The sequence below is a fragment of the Ixodes scapularis genome, unplaced genomic scaffold, assembly GCF_016920785.2.
Source record: "Ixodes scapularis isolate PalLabHiFi unplaced genomic scaffold, ASM1692078v2 PGA_scaffold4__175_contigs__length_147842914, whole genome shotgun sequence".
Classification (NCBI taxonomy): Eukaryota; Metazoa; Arthropoda; class Arachnida; order Ixodida; family Ixodidae; genus Ixodes; species Ixodes scapularis.
Genome location: NW_024609879.1, coordinates 14,069,750 through 14,087,636, shown reverse-complemented (window position 1 = coordinate 14,087,636; position 17,887 = coordinate 14,069,750). Strand labels below are relative to the sequence as shown.

General features: G+C 46.2%; 1 pseudogene; it reads right to left on the bottom strand.

Annotated features, from left to right (window-relative positions):
• Positions 1-17,887, bottom strand: part of LOC120850048 — a 72,988-nt pseudogene that overhangs the window by 14,012 nt on the left and 41,089 nt on the right.

Sequence of the window (17,887 nt, the reverse complement as noted above, 5' to 3'; positions counted from 1 at the left end):
CCTTTTCCCTTTTCTTTTTTTTGGAAGTGAAACATTTGAGAAGGTTGGAGAACCAACCGTACAGCTCGTTCTTGTTCAGAATCTATAGTTCCAGCAGGATCGAGGCAGAATGCTGTAGACTGCCAATGAAGGCATAGAAAAGTTGCTCCGTGCCGCACAAGTAAGGCATTCGCCTGCGCTCGGTCCTACCGTAACGCCGCCATTGACCCCTGTTATTGTCCGCTTAATCTTGATTTGTTCTAGCACAAATTCGCCCCATTAAACGTCTAGTTTCTTTCAGTCTTTCGCCTCCTCGTCAAGTCCCACTAGTGACATGTAGATGGAGGTGAGGAGCACTGCATTCCCTGTGGATGAAATGTACTACGGAGAATATTCCTCGGATTGAATCTTTTTTCGAAGTCCCGCAAAACTAAGCTGCGTTGACGAACATGAAGCCCGGACAGCCGCCGTACTCAAGGCCTGCCCCGGAATTCCACCCTCTATCGGCTAAGCCAAACCGAACTGCGGCCACGATGAACCCCACGCCGCAGCAAGACAAAGCTCCACCGACTTCCACATTCCAAGTACAGGCACCGCCAAGGACGCCGACGACTTGCCATGGTGGCCTTTAGGAGAATGTGGACGACTGGTTGAGACGGTACGAGCGCGTCTCCCGGTTCAACGGATGGGGTCTAATCAACCTGCAGAATATCATCTTCGCTCTTGAAGACACTGAACGCACCTGCGTTCAGTGTCTTCAAGCCATGGTTCCATGAACCATGGTTCGAAATCGACGAACCGTCGATTTCGTGATGGGAAGGCTTCCAGACCAAGCTTTGACGCACATTAAAGAGCCAGCGGCGACGCGTAAGCGGGCCGAAGAACTTCTCCAAGCAAGAGGCCAAGGGCCAAACGAGGGCGTCATAAATTACGTCGGAAATGTTCTTTGACTCACGAACCGCGCCGACCAGGGCACTCCCAAAGAAAACAAAAGCTCTTTGGAAGCTTTGTGCCTACCAGCATCAAAGGTTTGCTAAATGAGGCGAGAAATATCGAGCGTGCCCTTTAAGAACGTGACTCCCACTACCAGCGAAATTCTGGCGTCGCTGCCCTCTCGCCATCCTGCTGCAACACCACGAACATCTGCGAGATCATCCGGGACGTCGTCCTAGAGAAACTAAAAAAACTCCCACCTGCTGCCGCAAGCCCAGCTTCGCCCTAAATCGCCATGGTTGTTAGGGTAGAAGTTCAGCAAGCGCCGCAGTCTGACGTTCTCTACAATGCCGCTCCTTAAACACCGGTCTTGAGCTACGCCGCCATAGCTCGTCACCCGGAGCTACCATTTCTCCAGCAGTACTTGAGGGCAACACGACCAGAGGCCGCTTTGCCACAGTACTCTCACCACCACGAGCAACGTAGGCCTTGAAAGACCGACGTGTGGAGGACGGCAGTCCGGAACCCGTTATGGATCCATGGTAGATAGGCTGGCCCCGCCGGTTTATCGTCGCTACTACTATCGCCAGCTTGGGCTCTGTGGTTTTTAGACGAGCGACCCACGCCCAAGGAACAGCGAGCGACCTCGGCAGATAAACGAATACCTCCGCCAGTGGCCATATCAGGGAGCGCCTCTCCTCCGCGGTTTCCGTTTGCCATTTCCCCACCGCCCACCATCTCCTCTACGCAGGTACCATTGTGAGAGCCCGTCCCCCTTTTTTCTCTGGGAAAACTAAGAGCGGCCAGCCCTGGGCCCGTTTACTCGAAGCGCGGTTAAGCGCGAGCAGCGGCTAAACTTAGCCGCAGTACCTAAGAGAGGGATTTTGAAATCACGTGACTGGGGGGCTCGGTAGGAATGCGGGGAAACATGGCGGTGCCCCGGCGAGTGAGCGCCGCTCGCTTTGGAACTAATATGTCGTTGTAGCTGCAATATCGGGCGCATTAGTCAGCAATGAATGGTGCAGGAGGCTTTAGCTTTGCCTTACCTCACTTAAATCGCAAAGCCTGAACAATGACCTCGCCGCGTTTTGTAGATAGTCTTTTGATTCTGGCCATCCCTAAGCCTAAATGAACGCGACAATTGTCGGCATGGCAACGTCTTTAGAAAGTGGATTGCCTTAACTCAATCGGCCGGGTATTGAGAGCATACAAAAGCAGACAGCGACACAATAGGCTTTTTCTTAAATTTCCCAAGCACCGACGTGCATGTTATGAGTGTAGTTACACGCGTTGCACGTGCTGGCGTCGGCAGTAGAAATTCTTCTAAAGCAAAAAGTCTTAAACGAATTTCGCCTTTATGCAGGCGCGTTCGTCAAAGCCCTGTTATGATTATTTACTTCGAATCTTTTATAAAAGAAAGGCCAGCGCGCGCGGACCGTATAATTACACTCCCAGCGTTCTCCTCAATGATTGGGTAATTTACTAATAGGTCGATTTTTACTGGAGCCGAATTACAGTTTTCTTTTTTCTTAAATTTATGATGGTGTTATATACAGCTCTAGCATGCTAGCCAACCACGCTGCCTGTGTACCGCCCACCTTTCACTGCTCACATCTTCCTTATCGTTTCTAGGACAGGACTTCGTCGTCCTCTTTCGAACTTGGAAGGAAATTTCGATGAGGCTTGTCTTCAATTCAGACACCCAAGCATTTAGGAATTATCCGAGCAAGGGGAAATTTAGTTTTACCTTACCTAATATCTGTACCGCGAGCAGCAAAAAAATTGTCTGCTCAAATAAATTCCGCGCTGCATCGCGAGTACCCGGCGGCGCGCGTTGTTGGGTCCCCCCTTTTTGGGAACTTTTTCCACCGAAGCCACTTATATTCGCTACAATCAGTAGGTGACACCAGCTATTACCCTGTAATAAAACAAGGAGCTATCGCTCACCCAGCCCTCGTAAAGCTTGGCTAGGTACTTGTAGGCATCCTGTAGGAAAGGGCGGTTAAGTTTTAACCGCGGTTAAAGTTAACCGGCTTCGAGCAAACGAGCCGACAAACATCAATGCGATCGCGAACGTGGAAACCTCGTACGCCGCAGTCATTCTGTCAGACGAAGCGACGGGGCCATGCGTGGCTCCCCGCATCCCTACCGAGCCCCCGTCACGTGATTCCAAAATCCCTCTCCTAGGTACTGCGGCTAACTTAAAACCGCGGTTAGCGCTAATCCGCGCTTCGAGCAAACGGGTCCTGGAGGTGGACTTGCCGTAGGCAGACAACGTAAAGAGCCTCCAACTTCGCCGGAAAGCTCCCACTCTTGTGACGCTACGCATTGAAACGTCGCGACTGCAAGAATAGTATTTAATTACTTCGCCCATGAGCATGTTTTCTGCAACCTTTGCCGTCCGCCGCGGCGCGCATTTTGTTCCCGTAAATTGAAATATTTGTTCCCATCCATCTTATTTATAGATATTTCTGTAAGTGGTTCCCTGAGGTGCACCGTATGAAGAATATTGCCGCAATCAGCTGGTACATATCAACCCTGAAAGTTGTAAAAGGGTGCTTACCTGACAAATATTCGAAACGCCGCAATCGAACAAAGAGAAAAGTGCCCGCTATTTCTGCCGCCATCGGTAGGAGCCATCAAGTACTCATCGGACGCCCTACACCGAGTCCACGTTTTTGCGGGATCGGGCCATTGCGGCCTCTCGCCATCGTGAGGCATTCCCAACCTGCACATAAGGAGAAAGTAATTCAATTAGTCATTACCTGGTGCGAAACTCAAGCATGCGTTCTAACTAAATAACACTTTTAGATTAGGATACAGTGTTAATAAGTATGTCCACCCTTTTTTTTCAGCAAATTTTTAGACTTTGGTGATGTACACAACGGTTGGAAACATGCTCGTGTGACAAATATTTATAAAGATGGTGGCATGAATGATTTGTCTAACTATATATATATATATAAATATATATAACATCTTGGGGCTAAGTAGGCTGTAGGCGTATTTTTATAAAAGTGGATGCCACCGAAGGGTCAAACAAACTTGGACGATTTAATTGAACATGTATAATTCATACATAAACCGCGACGTTTCGAAGGGGGACCCTTCTTCCTCAAGCGGGACTTGAAAAGTGAGACCTCAAATGTCGAGTGAAATACAGCAGAAGCAAGAAAAACAAAAAAAAAGCCAAACATACATAGAATACAAAGATAAAAAGATAAAGATAAAAATAAAAATTCAAACAGCAAACGCAAAACATGGACAAGACCAGTGGCGGCCTCCTCTGTGAGCTCGCCCAAAGGACACTATCCCAGACTTGGACGTAGTTCAACTACTCTACTCAAACTACTGTAGTTTAACTACTTTTTCGAGTAACTTGGTAACTTTTAATTACAACTTTATTTGGGTAATTAGTAGTTTAATTTAACTACTTTTTCAGGTAACTTCTACTCAAATTACTAACTACTTACGAAATTATATAGTGCTAATTTTGCCCATCACGAAAGTTTGAGCGGAGAAATGAATAAGACGCCGGCAGATGAAGTGGCATTCCCGAACAAGGGGCCCCCTTGATCGGGAAGGCGTCCTTGGGCCAAGGTGGCGACGAGCATCCAAAACATAACACCGGCACGCACGAACGCAGGAAGAGACGCTTAACAAGGCTTGGTCGGGTATTGACCTAATCCGGTAATGCACGCAGGCGCCGCGTTTCCAGCTGCAACCGTGAAAGACGGGGACACTCCGAGAGTTGTTGTTTTCGTGTTGTCTGTCTTTAGTGAGTGCCGACTCAACTGGTACGTTCCACGGAAGGCGCCACTAGAATAACCTCGCAGCTGGGCGCCTGTACCCATGGTCGCCTTGTCGTCAGCGCGTACGCCTTTGCAAAGCCGGACTCCCCCGCGCACAAACCCTGGTACGGATAATCCGTTCATGGGAGCACGTTCCCGCTTCCAGCTGCAACTGTATACGAGCGACCATGCTTGTTCACGTAATCCTTCGCGTCCTTCCGACCATCCATGGCTGGGAGACCTCCTCTTTGTTAAAAACGATTTACTTGTCAGGCGTGTCAGGCGCGTCAGAATATTGTAGTCGCCGGCGAGGATTGCGAGTTACCCTCGGGAGATCCTTTTGTTGGACCCGGCGTCAGCGGCGAAATATACTTCGGTTCATCTACTGTTAAACCAAAACAATCTTTTTTTTAAGTAGCGTAGCACTAGCACTACAACGGGACGGCGGACGCGCAGTCGTCCGGATGATCGCATCGTCGTGGCGCGAGACTTGAACCCTTGACGGTCTAGTGCACTCGCTCAGCGTACTCGCAGAACGACGTCGGAATAAAGAGGGGCCAGTCATAAAAATCTCAACTTGACGAAGAAAAGAGGAGGAAAGTTTGTTCTAAAAGACCCTCTACCCGAGGCAAACCTCACATGTTTCGTCATGGACACCTAGGATGCCGACACTAGCTTACCCGACCCTGCACAGCCTGTTTCTCAAATTAGACGCTGCCGTTCCATCCAGCCCGTCGGTGGAACGTCTATTTAGCTTGGCTGGGGACGTCCTTAGAAGGAAAAGGGGAAAACTCTCCTATCAAGAACTTTGAAAGTCAATTGCTTCTGCGAGCGAATAAACTATTTTGGCGAAAACGCAAGCCATAGATAGACTGCATTCATTTTAGGCTCGCAGGGTTTTTCATTGATCAAAACTCCTGTTCATTTTGGCATTACAAAAATATAAAAAAGTAACTTCGAAAGTAACTTCAAAAGTAACTCGCTACTTTTTCCAGTAGTTAGTAGTTTACTCAATTACTATTACAAATGCGTAATTTCTACTCTACTCCAATTACCTTTGGCGTCGATACTCAGTAACTTTACTTAACTACCCTTTTTGAGTAATTTGTACATGTCTGCACTATCCTAACTCTCCGTGACCGGCGATAAGCCCTCCACCCAACCACACACCCACGACCATGTGTGGCACGCAGGGCACAAAGGCGGGCGGCCCGAACCGAGCACACTCGTGATTGCCCCCCGCGGGCCAACTCCGGACAGCGATCGTCCCGTCACGGTCCCCTCCAGTTAAGTCTCGTCAAGGGCGCCCACGATCACCCGGTGCATTGCACACAGAATATGAAGATTGACGGGCATGAAATTAGAAATTTTAAGAGAGAATGTAAAGGCGACCAACTCGTCGCAGAAAAACAACTGTCCGGTATCGGTAAGCGCCAAGCCGCGCCGCACTGCCCCGAGGAGGCGCCGCGTCGTTGGCTGACAGAACCGGCGTTCCCAGAGACAAAGCGGCGAGTCCCGCCGCAAACGGCCCAGACGCCATCCTCGACAATAGGGCACCACTATTACACTCGGAAGTCGACCAAATATCAATCGCAGTGTCAAATAAATTTTCGCACAACACATTCACAACAGCTGAACACAACTGGGTATCCCAGGACTTTCGTTAATTCCACATTTTACAGCATCAAACTTATAGATCAGGTGGGCTTCTTTCAGTTCGCGTTCTAGATTTGATTTAAAGCCAGATTGAAGCAGCGTAACAGAAAGTTTATCGAATGAGTGGTTTGGTAGTGTTAGATGTTTGGAAAGTGGAAGACTGGGCACTTTGGTGGAGTGGGATCTGTGATTATTAAACCTTTCATTGAATGCTCTCACGGTTTGTCCTACGTACTGCATCTTACACACCTGACACTCGAGAAGGTAGACAACATTCGGACTGCAGCACGGGAGATCTCCGTAGATTTGCATGCTATAATTTGATTTCGTACTCCTGGCATTATCAGTCGTCACCATGTGGGGGCACACCTTGCACTTAGGTTTCCCACATGGGCTACACCCCGAAGACTGGGCGCGCGTTGTGCGCGAATGTACGAGGGTGTCTCTCAAATTTTTTGAACGTCGGTATACTACGCGGGGAGGTGATGGGATTATTTGTTTCAATCGTTCACTCTGTTCAATTATGTTGAAATGTTTGCTAAGTATTTTGTTGACGCTGGGAGCGTTATTGTTATATGTCATGACCAGGTTGGTCTGCCGATGGTCACTAGTTACCTTGACGTGATCGGTCAAAGTAACTTCGCGGTCAAGTGTTCTGGCTTTATCAATTGCGTCTTCAATCACGCCAGCTGGGTACGTTTGCTGCAAGAGCACCCCTCGGAGATCGGCGACATTTCGTTCAAATTCTTGTTTTTCTGAACAGATGCGTCGAAACTTGTGGGCCTGACTGTACGGAATGCTGTTTTTACAATGTCGCGGATGAGAGCTGTGATAATGCAAGTATTTTTGAGAATCGGTAGGCTTTCGATAAAGACTTGTTTGTAGCTTGTTCCCCTCCACGCTCAAGGTTACATCCAAAAAATTTATTGAGGTGCGAGAGTCTTCATGCGTAAATTTGATGTTCGGATGTGTTCGGTTAAAGCGCTCAATAAAAATGAGCAGTTGATCTTTGGTATGGGTCCAAATCAGAAAAATGTCATCGATAAATCTTTTGTAAAATATGGGTTTGAGGGGAGACGCTTCAAGAAACTGTGATTCAAGGGCGCCCATAAAAATGTTTGCGTAGTTTGGGGCCATTTTTGTACCCATAGCTGTGCCGCTGATTTGGATGTAGTGGCTGTTATTAAATTCAAAACTGTTCAACTCCAGAACCAACCTGGTCAGTGTTGCGACAACGTCTACTTCGGGTGTGTCCACCCGCCTGTTGCTCGCGTAAGCGCTCAAAAGTTTCGCCACGCCATCATCGTGGGGTATGTTCGTATAGAGAGACGAAACATCCAACGTAACCAGAAACGACCCGTCCGGAATAGTGACCCGTGCAACCTCCCTCAGAAAGTGACCTGTGTCTTTTATATAAGAAGGGAATGTGGGTGGGATGTGTTTTATCAAATTCTCTACAAAGCTCGGAAGTGTTTCAGTTAATGTTCCATTTCCAGAAATAATAGGGCGACCTGGGTTTCCAGTTTTATGAATTTTCGGTAATATATAAAAACGGCCGGTGGTGGGCTGCGTTTGTTTTAAGCCTGCTTGAACTTTCGATGTGATCTTGTTTTGTCTGACCAATGTCGAAAGTGCCTTAGTTACGATTGTTGTATGATGCGAAGTAGGGTCGCATGTAAGATGTTTGTAAAATTTTGAGTCGTTTAGTTGGCGGAGGCCCTCTGCCAAATAATCGTCCGAGTTCATTATAACGATCGCTCCACCTTTATCGGCGGGCTTTATAACAATATCTGTCCTTAAGCTGAGTGATTTGAGGGCATTCCTCTCATGCAAGTTGAGGTTTTGCCTGCCTGGTCTCCTTTGCCTGAATTGCTGCATAATTTCTCGCTGAACAGCGTCAATGTATAGATCGAGGCATCTGTCCCGCCCCTTGCCTGGCGTCCAGCCGCCGGAGGGGCCTGGAATGATCAAATCTCCTGTGGCTTGTGGTTTGTCGGCGAAATATTCCAGAAGCCTCAAATTGCGTGCAAAATAATCACGGTCACGGAAGACCTAAAATTCGTCGCAATTCCCCGAAGTTGGACAAAAGTTTAGGCCTTTAGAAAGTTGTGTAGATTCGTTAGAAGATAACGTGATCTCAGACAGATTTACTACACTTTCCACACTTTTTTCCACTTGTGTTTCATTGTTAATGCTAGCAGTATGAGTTGCGGGTGGGGAATATGTTTCTAAATAATTGTATGTTCATGCCTGGCCTCTGTGTTCATTCTAAATTTCTCTAAATCATAGTTGACATTGTCTCGAGCAAGTTTTCTAATTTTTACAGTAACGAGTTCTTTTCGCAGTTTCGTTTCAAAATTGTCTTTTTCCTGAATCTCAATTGGTGTGAAGGGGTGAGATTGAAGTATGATATTTTCCTGTTCAATTAGCCAGGTGGTCTTTCTTTCACAATGAATTATCGTTAGTTCTACTAGTTTGAGCGAAGCAGCGTCAAGTGCGCTCTGCCATTCCGTGCGGTCACTGACAAAGAGATCGTTCATTGCCGGTGGATGTGTCAAGCGTAATCCCTTAGGCGAAATTCCAGCCTCCAAATAAACGCGAAGGGTGGAGCTGTGTAGTTGGTGTCTAATTCGCTTACCTGAGATTTTGCGTAATTTAAGAAAATACGGATTAGAAGAAGGCGGATCAGACGTCGTCTCACAAGGCAGTCAATTTCGGAAGCGGGCAACCTCAGAGAGTGGTCTCCTCAGGTTGTAGCGACGAGGCAAAGGGGCCGGGATCGGCGAAGAGGGCGGTTCGACTCCCTCCTGTCCCAGGGGCGGGAAGTCCGACTCGCTAGGCACCACTGGCGCCTCATTCGCCGCTGATGAACCATTCGGTCGTTTGCGTTTGCTGTTTGAATTTTTATTTTTATTTTTATCTTTTTATTTTTGTATTTTATGTGTGTTTGCCCTTTTTTGTTTTTCTTGCTTCTGTTGTATTTCACTCGACATTTGAGGTCTCACTTTTCAAGTCCCGCTTGAGGAAGAAGGGTCCCCCTTCGAAACGTCGCGGTTTATGTATGAATTATACATGTTCAATTAAATCGTCCAAGTTTGATTGACCCTTCGGTGGCATCTACTTTTATATATATATATATATATATATATATATATATATATATATATATATGCCAATAGCATTACCGAGCGTTCTTAGCTAACTTATGAATCAAATCGCATTTTTGTGAGTAACTCATTACAGTTGTACTAATAAATTATTTTCTTTGAAACTAGCCCAGTTTTCGGATAAAACACGTGCGATACGCAGCATTTTGAGTTTACTAATGATATTTTTATATTCGCTGAAAAAGACTCATATCATTTTAATTGATAAAAAAAAAACTGCCCATATAGTACGCAACATACCCACTTAACAAAGTCTATGTTGTCCTTTTCTTTTAATTGAAGTCAGATAATTTATTCTGAAGATAACAATTCATGACATCAAATAGAAAAATCAAGAGTGCCATAAGAAACCGTGCTTAGCCTTCAGCTTTTTCTTATACCCTTCAATCAGCCGAGCTTCTTTTATCAGTTGACTTAAACGTTCTGCGCCGACGATTGTAAGAAAGTACAATTGTAAGAAAAATTGAACGCCTGGGTTACTATGTAAGTTCAGACGACTACATGATAATAGACAAAACATGAAATGAGGTGTGGTAGATAAAAAGTAAGGTTTCCAAACATAAAAATAAAATTTACTAACAAGCCTTCGCCTTTCAGCTCAACAACACTCTTTTCCCATACTGCCATTCAAAACGTCTCGACACACAAGTACCTTGGGTTCACTTTGCATCAAATCATTCATGGGAACAACACTTCAGTAAATTTTAGGAAACCTTTTTTGCACATCCCATCGTACCATGTCGGATGTGCAAAAACGCTTCACCAAAACTCTCCAGTAACTCCGCCTAAACTAAAGCTAAAAAAAACAACAACAAAAAAAAAAACTCGGATTTCTATTGCACTATTTTTATCTGGCCCTTCCAGAAACGAAAATGGCTGTATATTTCGCCCTCATTCGACCCAAACGGGAATATTCATCACTCACCTAAAACCTTCAGCAATCATACATACCTTACTGATAAGTTAGAAGCCATCCTACACAACTATACTCGCACAGGTATATCCCCAATAAAAACAAATACATATTAATTTTTGCAGGCCGCTACAAAGTGCTCGCTTGTCATCTCTCCATCAGCCCTCCCTCTATTCTATCGTTCCCCACCCCAAAATATATATCGTCGAGCTGTCGCCATATTGCCGCGAGCGCAGCTGACCAAGAAGGCAGCGCGCTCGTGGTCTAACTGTCATCGCGCGAGCTTTCCACGCAGAAAGCAAGGGTTCGATTCTTGGCTTTCTACACATTTTTGTTGACACTGTAATGTGAGGTTCTGGTGAATTCGAGAACTGTCTTGGCTGATTCGAGGTTAGAATGTTCTACGCGACGAACCTTCTACGCCGAACGATCCAGAAACCCACGAGGGTACATAAGGGATTCCGCAAGGCGAGCGGAGTCAGTTTTTCCCCAGCGTTCGACTGTGCTGCTACGCCGACTTCGACGCCCGCGACGCTCTGTTATTATCTTTGTACCCGTTCTATTTTTGGCACAATTTCGCCACATTAAAGGTTTATTTCTTTATGTTTATTTCCTGTTCTTTTGGTCACCACCCGTGACAAGATTTCATCGCCCACAAGCAACTTATGCGAACTCTATCTCACAATTCTTTGGAGTAATACCTTTAAATTCTCTCCACGCCGGTTATAACTCTCCGAATGGTACAAACTCCTGGATAATATTTTAACATAACAGGGCCCTATCCATCATCTAAATGCTCTCATTGCCATGTTTAAAATAGAAGGGTACTAAGAAATGCGTTAGTTTATTTTTGTCTTAGTGACAATTAACATGTACTCTGGTTTTTTTGGCCCCCGCCCCTCCCTTACGTAAAGCTCCCTATGGGCGATTTAAGAAAAAAATGAATGAACATAAGTGAAATTAAATAGAAACAACGCTGTCGCCACTCACACTATGGTAATGCGTTATTCGCCTTGCGCCCACAAACGACCATATCAAAATGATACAGCTCATAGGTCCAGAATGATGGCTTTAAATAATGAACCAAGTTCCAAAGTTAGGCTTCGCTGCATGGTAGTTTAGTTATCGCTTTCCTTCTTCAAGCCAGAGTTCCAAGGAAAAGCCAGAATTAAGATTCGCTTCTGATTGTTGGTTTTTTACCTGGCAACATTGAGCGAAAACTCTCGAATTAAGAAGATGAAGATCGGCAAGGGCATGTCAACGAGGAGGAAAATAAAAAGCTGGTGGCAGCCGGAAATCAGACAAACCATCAACATTCGCCAAGAGGCCTGCAAGTGTCATCGGGCAGCGAGAAAAGGGAAAGTGAAAGAGGAACTTTGGGAAAAGTAGAGAGAAACCAAGCTAAAGCGCAAACAAGTAGTCCAAAGGAGAAGAAGGGCAGTGGGGAGGCATACACTGCAGGACTTAAAACGAAGCGTTTTAAGCTGTGCGCCCTCGGAGCGGAGCGATGGGCCAGGAGGGTGTTAGAGCACCTCGTGTACAGGAGTGTAAACACGCGCCTGACCAAACGGGTGGCCAGGCTCGCGGGGAAGCATGAGGTGCCACCGACCCTGCTGGACGGCCGGCCGCTCCGAGAGGGGGTTACGGACCTCAAGAAGCACGTGCAGCAGGTCAAGACGCGAAGGTGGACGGAGTAGGCCACACGAAAATCATCAATGACTGTGTACGCGGCCTCGAAGCTGGCGATCGAGCGGGAGCAGCTGTACGATGACTCCAGGGGCAGCGGCTTGCTTTTCGAGGCACGCACGGAAACCCTCACGACCAGGCTGTGGAGATCGCGATATGACACTGGGGCCCCAATCGCCTGCGTCGCCTGCGGAGCAGCAGAGGGGACAACCAAACATCTGGTGCTCCAGTACGGGGCCCTCAGCCCGTGCCCTCAGGTGGACCATCTGCCGGACGCGCTGGGCTTCCGGACAGCGGAGCGGGGAGATGATGGCGAGGAACACGTCGAGACCACCAAGCGCCGACTAGAGCAGTGGTGGGAGATTTCCTGGCGGCTGTGGAAGAGGGAGAGGCGAGCTGGGCCGAACGTGCAAGCACAAGCCGGACAACCGATTTTTTGCACCCAAGTCGATCTGCCCCGCACCGTGGACCCGACCGAAGTTCCAACAGAACAAGAACTCGGCTAGGCTTGGCTGGAAACCAGGCTGAGCAAGCCTTTTTTAGCAGGCCATCGCCGGAATTTGTGGCGAGCGGCCACCCGGTACATAGGGGACGCCACTAAATCCAAATCTAAACCTAAATCCAAACAAGTGCCAGAATCAGGCTTCACTGCTGGTCGTTTAGTTTATACGCTTACTTTTTGGCTCATGTCTCACCAGTTGGCAATTATGCGACAAACCACAAGATAGTCATAGAAAACTCTAAGATAAGTACACTATCACTGATTACCTATACCTAAACCATATTAAGCCCAAGTTAGGTCGCCACGATTAACAAACTTGGAACAAATTGAACCAAATTAGGCGTTTATCTGGCGTGCCTCCTGGGTTTAGGTCGGCAGTGTCGCGCATGTATCACTCTGATTAAAGGCAGAAAACCCAATAGTAAAACTAAAACAACAAATGCAAGAAGGAAAACTAGTAGAAATAAAAGACATGCCTTAACACGGTTAGATAAATACCATTCATTTAGTCGTTTGTATATGAAGGTTCAGAAATCAAGAAATATATATGCGGTGGACTTCATGTGTATAAGGACTCCCTCCTTTAACTTATATATAAAGGGGACACGCAAGCCTTCTATGACAAACAAGAAGTTGACATATTCCCGCCGACCTGAAAAGGAACGTGTAAGTCTATCGACCGTAATAAAGCAATCGCGTTCATCTTGCTGTAAACAAGCTGGTTGAATAAATATGATACTTTTGTACAGCGTCGTAGCTGCCAGATGTTTCACAAAAAAACTGGTGTAATGACGTTTGATACGTGATCACAGCAACCAAGGTCTCCAAATACGTAAGAAGCTTCGTTTTGCCGATTTAACAAATATAGAAAAAAAACTATTTTCACTACAAACGTTAAAAATGCAACGCCGAGCGTGCAGTCGCCTACAATATGCAGCACTAGGGCTCCAAACCAGATATCAACGTTTAAGGATCAACTGCTACCTTATTCAACAGGTACAAATCATTGCATAGAAGCCTCAACGGAAAAATGGCGGCCGATCAAGCCCACAACCACAATGAGCTGACTGGCTTGACCTACAGAGAACGATCATGCCGAAGGTTCCCATCCAAAGTCCTAAAAGTAAGACATACTCTGAATAAGGTAACGGTTATTTCACAAACTTGGGCATGTAGTCCACGGACCGCAAGTAGTATACGTGAGGTCGAAGATTGAGCGTTCGACAATTGGTAGATATATTTGTAGCAAAAAAACTGCGTTTGTTTTCGAGGACACGCTTTATAATTAATGAGAAGGAAGAACTATTGCCAGACAAAGTATAACAAGCAGAAATCTGAGGTAGTTTTGAATATTTAATAACTAACTTCTCAATTAACACCAAAAATATGCCATTATTAATATAGCTTCCACCACCCGTAAAAAGCCCATGTGACATTAGCATTTTTGCAGTTTTATAAATTCCCCATATCCTACCTACATAATATATCGTAATGACATCAGACCTCCATATCGTTTTTGGTGCAGGCAAGAATTTACATTGCCTCATTTAACTAGCGAGACAAAAATATGTTCATAAGCACGAAAGACGTCTACAATTCTATGTAAAGCGAAATTAGGGCGCTGCTCCTGAGGAGGACGAGAGGAGGGTATACCCTTCGTCCCCCTCCTCTCCCATTTAGCGGGAAATATTTTATAAATTTCCCGCTAAATTTCGCAAAAATATTCTCGTTATATTTAGTGAAAACATTCCCGCTAAATTTATCAAGAAAATTTAATGAAAATTTTGCTGCTAAATTCAGCAGTAAAATAAGTGAAAATTTTCCCGCTGAATTTAGCGGGGTAAGATTCCCCACTAAGTTTAGCGGGCAAACTGTGACGGTCCCATAATGAAACGGGCGTTTACGCCGACACTAACAGCGACGACGCTCAACCATGAAGCTGGCGCCTAAGAACAGCACTCTAAAAAAGACGTGGCAAAACAACATGTAGCGCTCCCACCTGCATTGCCTTTGCGCTGTTGTAAGAAAAAACGTGACTTTCTTGTTTGGTTGTTGTTGTTGTTTTTTGAAAAACCGTGTTTGACGATATTATATCCTTATTCGTAATTTTGTTTCTGCCACTTCATTCACCCTGTGGAAATTATGGACACTGAAAACATTAACGGCGATGCGGATGGGCGCGCGATGAGCGAGCGCGGGGCCTTGGAACGGGGCGCGAGGCGCGTGACTGGAGGACAGGGTAGTTCAGCCATGGCGGTGTAAAGATCGGAACTCCGGTCCACAGGGCTAAAAGAAAAAAAATGTCTCCAGCATAACTTTTGTTCTTTCTCCGGGCAAGTGGTGAGCGAGAACACTTCAAGCGGCGCACCAGCGTGAGGCTCGTCTCTTGTCTGGGGCATTGTATGGTAGAGTCACAAAGGCCGAGAAGAGCACATCCGTGAAGGACGCCGGCTCGGATGCCGCGCTCGCGCCACAAGAAAGTTCTGGGGGGTGCTCCTGGAGAGGCCTACGCCACGTACCGGGGCTGCTGAGAGCATTAGCTGTTGTGCAAACCAGTCTAACGCCCTGGCAGACCTGACGGGGAGAGCGGCCGAGCCCCTCGAGCTGTCCGCGGGTGGCTACGCGAGTGACCACTAGCTGCGGGACGCCCTTATCTCCAAGATTACGGCCCCGGTAGACGTCCACTCGCTCCTGTGATAAGCCATCTCGGTGGAGCACTCCTTAGGATATGTTATACTCCGACGTTGAGCCTAGTAATTGCGGCGTAACGCAGAGCATAGCGATACTGATTAATCGAACATATCGGGCTCCTCCTCGCCGGCCAATTAAAGATTCGCGCGTTCTGATCTACGCTTCGTTCACTGTTCTCAACGTCGGAATGTAGCAGAGCCTTTAAGAGATATGCTGAAGAGATTAAGGACACCAAGGAGAGTTCTCTAGAGTGCTAAGAACCAGAAGAAAGACATTGAGACGGTCATGTGAGGCGTCAATGGACCTTTTCCGAGAAGCGTTCTGCGCACGCGCGAGCGCCCGATGCCAAGCGGCGGAAGTCGGAACGAAAAACCGAGGAAATTCGGAAGGAGGCTGTATATCAGCGAGTAGAACACGTAACTGCAGCATATATATATAATTGTGTTACACAAAAAAATAACGTCGACGGAAAGGAAAACACGACGTTTGGGTGGACGCCACGGATGCCCCTCTTCAAAGTCGCGTTGGGCATGCGCCGCTGCTCAGAGAGCGAAGAAACTGGTAGCGTAGCCAGCGTAGCTGCCATTATCGATTGGTAGCGCAGGTAGGTCACTTCCTCGATTTTTAGTTCGTGCAGTCACCGCCTGGTGCCGTCGGTATGTGGAAAAGGTCCATTTCTCCGCTTTTGGTTCGGCTGTTCCGTGCTCCCACCTTCCTCCTCCAGTCACGCTAGCGTTGCATCATCCCAGGAGGGTGGACATGCAATGGAGTACAAGCCTCGTCACTGTAGTTTAACCTATTTTAAAGCGAAAATGCGGCCGATTCTGGTTGTAGCTCCCTTTTCACCCGAGCTAGTCGTGGTGTAAGCTGGAAGACTGCTGGGTTGGGGGAGAGTGGTCAGAAAGGTGAAAATTGCTTGTTATAGTCGCGTTGTCCTTACTTTTATATCGGTGTTTATATAAAAACGAATGTGCCGCTTTGATGTGCGTTCTCAGTCTTCACATTGGGGGCGTGAGCTGGAAGACTTCTTAACGTAAAGCGGCGCTATTTATTATGCTCGGTTGAAGAGAGAGAGCGATGGTAAAAACAGACAAATATTTTGTTAGTCTTATTGTTCTCCATTTTAAGTTGAGAAACCAGGTATTGGCCACAGGAGCTTACTTGTTTTTGTGGGGTGTTCTGCCTCGCAAATGAGGGTTTTGTGCGAACGTCTGCAGTAATAAATAGCGCCTGCTGCTTTTGTTGAACATGAAAAACCAGAACGGGGTAAGATCTGAAAAGTTTAGACACCCAAATCTTTGGCGACGATGCGGCGGGCGTGCAAGGAGCTAGAGTGGGGCCAAGGCACATGGCGCGATGCGCGTGGCTAGAGAACAGGACAGTTCAGATAGGGTTGCAGCAGCCGCCGAACCTCGGCCTCAAAAAATAAAGATGTATCCATCATGACTTGGCCGCTTTCTCCGGACAAACGGTGGCGAGAAGACCACAACCTAAAAATGTTTATTTTTTTATTTTTTTCAGGATTAACATATTTGTTTAAACAAAGCCCTTAAGCTACACTTATGCGATTTTTGCAGGTGAGTTATACAGCCAGGGGCATGTAATATAGGATGTTAATCGTCACACTAAGTCGAATAATTCACTCAAATATGGTAATTAACGTTTTGATCGGTGAATTCGGACATTTGATTTTCATTATAAATTAGATGAGCGTAATCGAAAGCCACTAAATCACAAATTTGCATAAAAAAAAGCAGAGTGCGGGAAACACAGAGTGCACTAAAGTTACCAATCGTGCAACAGGCATAAGGCTGGGACTATGATTAAAGACGGAAAAATCTCGCGGGGGCTTTATCGCACCGGTAGCATTGCACTTGCTACACGAGTGGTAACCTTACCACACCACCGCGTTTTCCACGAGCTAGAAGAAATGCTAATCTTGACTTATTTAGTCATTTTCGATGATGCTCATCAAGTTTGTAATAAGAATCATACATACTACCAATAATTACAACGTTAATTAACAACACCACGTACGTTTAAGCGCCAAACAACAAGAACCATGAAAACAACGACTACAAAACAAGGCCTAGTCGTTCCTTGTTTGTACTAGTTTTCGGCACCTAAATGTACGTAATGAACCATATATCCCACCTCACCGTTTACTTATATTACACACTTTGCTTAATTATCGGTCTGATCGTTATAATTAGCTCCTATAGTACGCCCCCATCGCCGTTGAACTCATATATACCAACCTCATTAGTGTAGCTTTCACGGCTTTTTTTAAACACAATTGTTGAGCTTAAAAAGAAACAGCCTGTGCTTAGGACGTGTTTCAAGTTTTCAATTTGAGCGCAGTGCTAAACTTCACGAAGCCCCAACAAACGTTTACGTAGTTTTTCTTCTTGTTATCCCACATGAATTGTGTCCTCGTTCACTCTGAATCAACAGTGTTCGCGAAACATTTTTTAACGATAAAAAATGTTGTTAGTTTAAAAAACATCAGCTATATAAATACGAATAGTTATTCGTAGACTCTGGAGGACGTAACAAAATATCTTAAAGT